The sequence below is a fragment of the Macadamia integrifolia genome, chromosome 11 (genome assembly GCF_013358625.1).
Source record: "Macadamia integrifolia cultivar HAES 741 chromosome 11, SCU_Mint_v3, whole genome shotgun sequence".
Classification (NCBI taxonomy): Eukaryota; Viridiplantae; Streptophyta; class Magnoliopsida; order Proteales; family Proteaceae; genus Macadamia; species Macadamia integrifolia.
The window spans coordinates 12407580-12416118 of record NC_056567.1 but is presented as its reverse complement, the minus strand read 5'-3'; the positions used below and the strand labels follow the sequence as shown (position 1 = coordinate 12416118).

The window sequence follows — 8539 nt, the reverse complement described above, 5'->3', positions numbered from 1 at the left end:
TACCCATGTCCAACCCTCATGCACATGCACATTGCCCAGCCGCCCCTACGCCATGCATTGCCCAGCCGCTACACAGCCCTTGCGCATTTCCCAGCTGCTGTGGGAGATTCACTCTGCCCCTGCACATCATATGTTCCAGCCTTTATCCATTGCCAGAAACATTTGCTGTTGCCTTGTGCATCACCCTGCAAGTAATGAATGTACTACTTCTGGTATGTCAAATTCCAGTTCTCTATTCTTAGTAGATCAAATCCACTGAATCATTGTCATCATCCTGAAATGTCCTGACCTGTTACGAATCTCTCTCTCTCTCTCTCTCTCTCTCTCTCTCACACACACACACACACACACACACACACACACACACACAAGCTGTATTAATTCATTCTGTTGTATTGCATAAATGCCTCCTGAAATATCTCTTCTTTCTGGTAGTGTAGTGATATCCATCTGTAACCTCGAGTGGGAGATGTATTCCATGTTTCTACCTTTGTGGTGGTAACTTTTGACAGGAAGAAATAGATACACAATTAAAATTGTCTAAGAATTGATCTCTTGTTCCCCTTATAAATGATAATTAGTAGATTAAGATATGGCAATCATCTGTGGCAAATGTGGCAAATTGACCCAACGGTTGCTTGGATGCTCACACTCCTCCAAATCTGCTCTGTTTTATGGGTCTTTTAGCTTAAATTGGTGATTGGACCAGGCTTCTAGAATGTAAGCCGAGGAGGACAGAAATAAATAAATAAAAGGATTGCCATTAGGTACACCATCTGAAGCAAGTTTGTCTTAAGTTCTCATGCTTTGTAAATGCTGAACTTTTTTTTATGGGTCTTTAATTCAAATTGGTAGAGCACTTGGAACATGACCATGCCTCAAGCATGTTCCAAGGGGATGGTGGTTCGAATCCACCAAGACCCTTTTGATTAAACTGTTCATACCAAAGTCAGTACGGCAATCATGGAAAAGTAAATCCAAGTGAAAATTGTATTGTAGATAATACCATAGAAATGAAACTCACAAAAAGTCTGAATGTATAAAAAAGGGATTAGATAAAAATTACTATTATTCATCCAATATTGGTTTTGAAGTCAGAAAAATAACAGCTATAAAGGACTAAATTAGATAAAAATAATTATTTACAAGTTATTAGTTATAGATGGTTTCTCATTTTCTTCCAAGAAATCAATTGTATTAAAGATGGTAATTCGTTTTTTAGGAAAGATAAAATTTAAGAAGATAACAAGTGGCAAGTATTTAGGTTCAATATTACTGTAATTAATCAGGACATTGTAGTTAATTGTCATCTTAATCTTTGAATGCCCCTTAATTCCTACTTCGAGGAAACCTCTATAGGGTACGTTTATGCCTATTATGGAAAAACATGTAGTGGGCACTGGCTCATTTGGTTTTGTCTTTCATTGTTCCTCTGTTTTGACATTTTGATTTGCTTGGTCTGGGCAAAGTACCTGGAAACAGGCGACCATTGTAATTCACCTCGCTTACCCTATATTGAATACAAAATTGGAATTTAACAGATTCAAATTCGTATTCTTCATTTCAGTTTGTGTGCTGCAATTGCCATAAAGTAGTTTCTGAAGTCCAAAGTTACAAAAAACATAGAACTCCAAATCATGTGGTGGATTCACCATCTTACTGTATAGTTCAGCTGAAGCATTGTTTCTCTTCTACTACTGGAAAGTGATGAATTGTACTTTAACCTCATCCTAGAGAAGTGTCTAAGATGGTTTACAAGTTTCAAAGCACTTACTTGGATGAATCAACATGTTTGGCAGCTTCATGCTTACCAAGTGAGAATTGATAATGTTGTTAAATAATATTTTTTTGGTTGTGAGACCAATTTATTGTACAACGATTTTACTATAGCATATTGTTCTCTTTTACTTTATACTTTGGTCTAATGTCATTGGTGTGCTTTTTTGTTTTGTACTCCTGTGGTGCACGTTATTGCATTTATAGCATTATTGGTGCGTGTCATCTAAACCAAGGTTTTGAAATTCTCACTAACGTCTTCGTGTTCTAGGGAAGATGGCGGCTTAGATTGGCGGTGCCTCCCCCCACCCCCAAAAAAAAAAAAAAAAAAAAAAAAAAAAATCCTTTTTTCTATTGTTTCAAGCTCCAAAGTTAGGAAATACTTTTGATTTGAAATTTGAAATATTCCGCTTTATATGGCTTGATTCTAGAAAGAGAACCATTCTATCTAACTGAAGTTTTAATTTCTGTTTCATGTTCCTTGATCTTTGCGGCCACCGTATGCATGGCTGCATGCCAGCGTGCGCCATGGTGTGCTGCTGTGGCCTGCCATGGCACACGAAAAAAAGCTAAATGGCACATCGGTTTTGATGACTAGGCCCTTGGTGTGCGCTGTGGCCTGCCATGGCGTGCTGCTGGGTGTGCATGGCTGCCTGCCATGGGCTGCCACACCCCCACAGCCGCTGCCACATGTGCCCGTAGCAGCACATCATGCCTAACAAAGGCATTGCAAGTGAAAACAAGTACATGGCGCGGCCGTCCCAATGATCAGTCGCTCTGCCGCACACCGCTGCCTACCACCGTGTGCTGCTGGGCGCGCATGGCTGCCTGCCATGTGCAGCCGTGCCCCCACACAGCTGTGGCCTGCACCAATGCATGCACTGGCCTGCGACCATGCGCGCGCTGGCCTGCAAGCCATGCTTGCGCTGGCCTGGCTTTTGAAAGTAAAGCAGAATTGCTCTTGTCGACTCTGGTAATCCGCAGGTTTGTTGTAGTTATTAGCATTACTTGGTGTCTTTCGGTTTTACGATGAATCATAGACAGATTTTGAAAGTTTTAGTTCCTTTGTTTGGTTGGGTTTGGACTCAGGTTTTTTAGAGGTTTCTTTTGTGGATTTTGGGAACTGGGGTGTGGTTAAGATTCTGTCACTATGGCGATCAAGGCCTCTCCAGGAAGCTCTGGTTACTTGGATTCAGTCCAAGAGGGCAAGGTTTCGTATTTCAGCAACCGTTATTTACTCGGATTGACTCTCACTGCTGGTATTGGGGGCTTGTTGTTTGGATATCATACAGGTAATAAATTTTCTTATGTGTGCTTAGTTCATTGCAGGTACTGATATTATTCTATGGTGTATGATTGATTTTTTTGCTGTTACTTCTAGAATTCAAATTTGATGAATTTACATGTGAAGTTATTAACTACAAAATCATATTTCTTTGGTAATGAAGTTAGTCCAATTTTTAAGGAAAGACGAGAGTGTACAAACCAGTATGGGATTAGAGGAGCACACTGGACCTGGGGATTATAGAAACTAAGAAAACAGTGTTGGTCTTCAGTTGAAGGATTCAATGGTCTCTCATTTTATTTTCAATAACTATCACGAAATCGATTTAGGAATGTCATTGTAGTCTTTCATTTATTTATTTTCTTTGGTAGGAGATAGCTATAGGGAGATGGTAGTTTCCTAGTTGGTTTTAGTTTCCTATTTGGAGGTGCTTTCTAAGTTTTAGTTTCTTCTATATATGCTGTAACCATAATAGAGTTTTCAGATCATAGAGAAGGAGTTGCAAGTTTTGGTTGAAGCCTGCGTGGCTGTGTGTGTGAACTTCTCCCCTGCAATCTCTCCCATGCTCTCTCCCTCCCCCAGCGAGACCTCCCTTCTTCTTCTGCTTCCCTCTTATTTTTTTGTCTTTACTGAGTTGCTTAAACCCATACCCAACGCCCTGTCCAGCGATAACAGTTATTCACAACTGGGCATTGGTCCTCCTCACCCTGTTTCCCTTTGTAATCCGACATTAATTGCGAGTCCTCCTACCCCATGTTCCCTAGTTCTGAACTTAACCTCATTAAGCATATTTCCTATTGTAAGTTTCATTTCCTTCGAGAACACCTCACACCTCAAGAAAAGGAGATAAGCATGTCATAAATATGAAGAAACCAGTCAACATTCAAAACAACCTCAAGAAAAGGAGATACACAAGGGGAAACGAGGCCCAGACTCTGCATTACTCTCATTCCTCGTTCACCTAAATGCTGAGATTTTCCTGATGCGCTCAATACCTAATTACATTTCAATTTATAGATCAATATGTTCAAGAAAGCACACTGGAGGATACCTGTAGGAAACAGACAATTTATAAACCGAAAAAAAAAAAAAAAAAAAAAGATAAACAAAAGCAACAACAAAAAGATATGGGGTTTACCGAGTTTGGGCTGTCTGCTCTCAGTTTCTTCTGACCTTGAACTTGCTTTTGAGTGTCAATTTCTGAAGCTCCCTCCCCTGCTTTTTCAAGGCCATGCGCTCTGGAGTTCATGTAAGTTTGCATTACTAATAAATGCTGGATTTCCTCCAGAGAAGAATTTGCAGGATGAATTAATGTTTGTGAAGCCTATATAATGTAATTTGTGAACTGTGACATTGTGAGAGCCTGCAATTATTCAATTTGGTTTTGGTATTTCTACCTGATTACCAATCAATGTTATACAACTTTTGTCTGTGTAAACCTCCTAGTACCTGTTTGAATATATTCACATATTCAGGTGTACGAATTAGACTGTTCTATTCATATAGCATATTGATTTTTCAAACATATTATAAGATTGGTACATATATGGAGTTTAAATTTCTAATTATGTATGAGTGTGGGAATTCATGAACTGAATCGCTTTTCTCTGAAACTTTGTTACCATGAGATCAAATCTTAACTAATCTACATTCTCCAGTTTAGAAGTTCGTGTAGATTATATATATATATATATATATATATAATATTTTTTACTTTAATGGAATTTTTGCAATTATCTGCTTTGAAATTATTTGTCGCTTCTAAACTGTCAAGGCTTTCACTCTTAGAGACAAGATTCCTTTGGGTAAATTTGAATATTGAATCCAATCTTCTGCTACTTCCTAATTATTCTTTTGTTTTCCTTCTTGTTTTAACTGGTTTTTTCTCCCGAGAAGATTAGGTGGATCTAAGGATTTTTTATCCCTTCGTTGAAATGAACGCATGTTGGCTATTCATCTCGGGATTTTAAGTTGGTAACTTCGTGTTCTGTTGGTCTGGAAATGGTTATCTCGATTTGGCAGGAATCATTCAGTCAGAAATATGGGGATCGTGTTGATCTGGCTGTCAGAATGACTTGAATGCCTTCAGATGATAGACGTGAAGCATTTATTAATAGGGTTTAGAGATTTTTATTTGACTTGGCATATTCAGTTCTTCCCTCCCCCAAACTTAAACATTAGTCCTTCAATCTTAGTTTTTAGTTCAAGATTATTGGGGAATTTCGATTTCTTAACCAGTTTATTGTTAAATTTGTTAGCATCAGTTTTGTTGAATGGGCTTCTTGTGTAGATACAGGCTTTGTTGGATGATTGTGGCTATAAACTGAGAAATGAGTCGACAACCTCCCATCAATAATAGGCCTTCCCAAGCCATATCTCTCTTCTAAAACAACAACAAAGCCTTATCCCAACTAATGGGGTCGGCTACATGGATCCGCGATAGACAAGAGACTAGATGGTAGGGTACATCTCTTTGTGTGATTGTTGTTATAAGTTTCTGAGTTTTTATGTATGACATATTAGAATTTTATGACTTCTCTGTGATGGGTTCAATTTTGATTTCTCTCTGTGATATTGGTGTTTAAAAGTTTCCAAAAAATCTTTATGCTAAATCTTTCAAATTACTGTTTCTGGAACTTGATTGGGTTCTTCCTTTTCCTTGCTATGACCATATATGTATGGCAATGAAGGTTCCAAAGGTCATGTATCTTCACTCTGCTACATTTTCCTAATATGCTGAAGAAAGGTGATCTTCACAAGATCCACTCTGAACTCCTGACATGCCTTCCATCCATGCGCAATATGGTAGATTTGTGTAGATTATGGGATAATCTAAAGGCGTAATGGATTTTCCTCGCTTTCGGGCTGTGACATTGTGGAGCTCAATAACTGTTGGCCTGAGTGATTCTCCAATAGCCATCACACCGATGTTTGTGTTCTAGGAATATCATTTTACTTGGAATTTTCTGCTTCATAATAGTTATTTTTTGTATTTAGTTATTTTATTATTATTACCATTGTTTGAAGACAGATGAGTTGAAAAGGATATGTCGTTGACTTGTTCCACATATGTTGCATGCTATCAATGGTGATGTATTCATGAATCAGATCTGGTCACTTAGTCAAGTCGGCTTTTGACCGATCGTTGCATCATTAAGTGGTGTGTTGGAAGTATTACAACATCAAGTACATGCATGTTCTTAGGAAGCAGTGGGGGGTGATTATTTATCAGACCAGGATAGGGTTTAAGAGGCTTTCCCAGCCTGAACTTGTTCGATTCAGCACTAAAATCTCTTGACAAAGTACATTTAAATGCATGTCTTTAACCTCAGGATAATGGGTTTTGATTGTAGGATAATTGGTCGTTACTTTGGTAATGTGAAACATCATCCTTATCTGTTTACAGTATTTTTTATGAACAGGTCTAGAGCTCCATCCATGGGCTTGCCTTTGCTGGAGCATATATTTCCTTATGTCTAGAACTATGATGCCTCTTAATTCGGTTCCATCATCCAGCCAGCCAAAATCTATGCGTCCGTGCAAAAACTACTTTGTGGAAGCAGTATCTATAGCAATCCCATGGTCTGGTGGGGAAATGGAGCATTTGAAGTTAGCTTGCTACAGTCCATTGCTTCAATTTCAACCTTGACTTATATTTGGATTGTACTAGTGATATGACCCACGCTAACAAAGCCTTCTCCTCAAACACTGCCTACAACCTGCTCTCAACATTATAATACAATATGGTTGGAACCTCTTCAACTATTTTCTATTCAATAATTTCAATAAATTTGATTGTGGCTTCTGTTTCTTGTATTGTTTTTCATTTTAAATCTTGATGAATATGCTCCTTGTTATGAGAATGCAGTATAAAATGATGAATGTGATGAGAATGCTGTATAAAATGATGAATGTGATAAGCATGATGGCCTCATGGAAGTAAATTATAAAACCACTATCCATTTTAATCACTCTTCTTATTTGCTTACCCGTATTTTATTATTTTTTTGTTGCGCTAAGCCACAAATCAAGAAATTGAATAAGTACACAAACCCGGAATGCCCCGGTTGACAAATCTTTCCTCTCCCGTTGGTCAAGCTCATGGTCCATTATATTTTCTCAAGAATCATACTCGACATGGCCATTGGTATCTGCAAATGAGATTGCTTTGTGTTTGTTCGATTCTATTCTCTCACCATACAAATCAATGAGATCAACAATTTTCCGCAATGCTCAACCTAAATTAATGTTAATTTGAGGTGAAATGCCTCCAGTTTTGGTTTCATGTTTATTCTTTGGGAAATGTCGATGCTGTCTCTTCTAATCTAATAACTTTAAACATTGACACTTAAAACGAAATCTTTGGCAAAAGTTTGAAATACTGTTTTGACATATTATTTTCATTATGTCAAAACTTGACCTTTAACAAGATCTGGCTAAGTTGTCAAAAGACTCAAAACCAGACAATACAAGGCAAGCGTAATTTGGCTGTCTTACAGGGTTTTTTTTTTCCTTCTCCGCTGCATTCGCACGTGCGAGTTTGCTAGTGTATATATATATATATAGGCAAAAGAACAATCCTTGGTCATGCGGCGCTTGCGGTAGCAGAGGGTCCAATGAGAGGGCCCACAAAGGCATAAAGACAGTGGGTTTTTTGGCTTTCGTATCGGTAGGGGTGTAATTTCACCACCCTTTGTCTGGTAACAGGGCCAATGAGAGGGCACACATGGGCATATATATGATTGAGTTTTCCTAAGGCCACGGTGAATGTGAATGCCTATCATAACCACTTATAATAGGGGGGAGAGGTGGCGAGTGATGGGGTCATATCTAGATTGTCCCATCATTCAACAAGAAAACTTGCACATGCAAATGCAAGTGTATACTTACAAATTAGAATTATAACCAATACAAGGACATTCAAGAATAAAACATCTGGAAAACATTACTATGATACATTAAGGGGGAGCATTAATGTTCATCCTTGTTACTTACAAAAAAAATTTCAACCTCACTATGTTTGTTTTCTTTATCAAGTTAATCAATCCACTTTGATGTTGGTATTGAATAAAAAAAAAAAAAGTAGTTGTGTTTTCTAAAGAGGGAAAGCACCTTGGCTTTGCGCATCGGCATCTCTTAATTTGTAAACTTGCAGCCTTGTTTTTAAATATTATTGACCCCAGAGTATCGAAGTGTTGATTAATTTTATTCTTTGTTTGCTTTTTATTCTTAATATTATGATGTAGATACCCGAACCTCTGTAGTTTTCCTTCTTGTGATCCCATATTTACCATTTTTATTTGATTTAAGTAAGTTAATTTTTTTCCCCATAATATCATGTCATGATTCTAGATAATTTCTACAAAAAAAAAAAAAAAAATGGTTGTAGATAATCGAATCTCAACAGTTTTTCAGTTTTTCTTATTGCGAATCCATATTTTATCCTTTTTATTTGATTTTCATAGGCAAGAAAGTTTC

The 8539-nt window shown here is 37.7% G+C and overlaps 1 long non-coding RNA gene across 1 annotated transcript; it reads left to right on the top strand.

Annotated features, from left to right (window-relative positions):
• On the top strand, positions 1-6877 carry LOC122093645. The gene is made up of 2 exons (XR_006144524.1): positions 1-5519; positions 5752-6877. It is a non-coding gene; the product is annotated as an uncharacterized LOC122093645 (long non-coding RNA).
• Positions 6878-8539: the final 1662 nt, after the last annotated feature.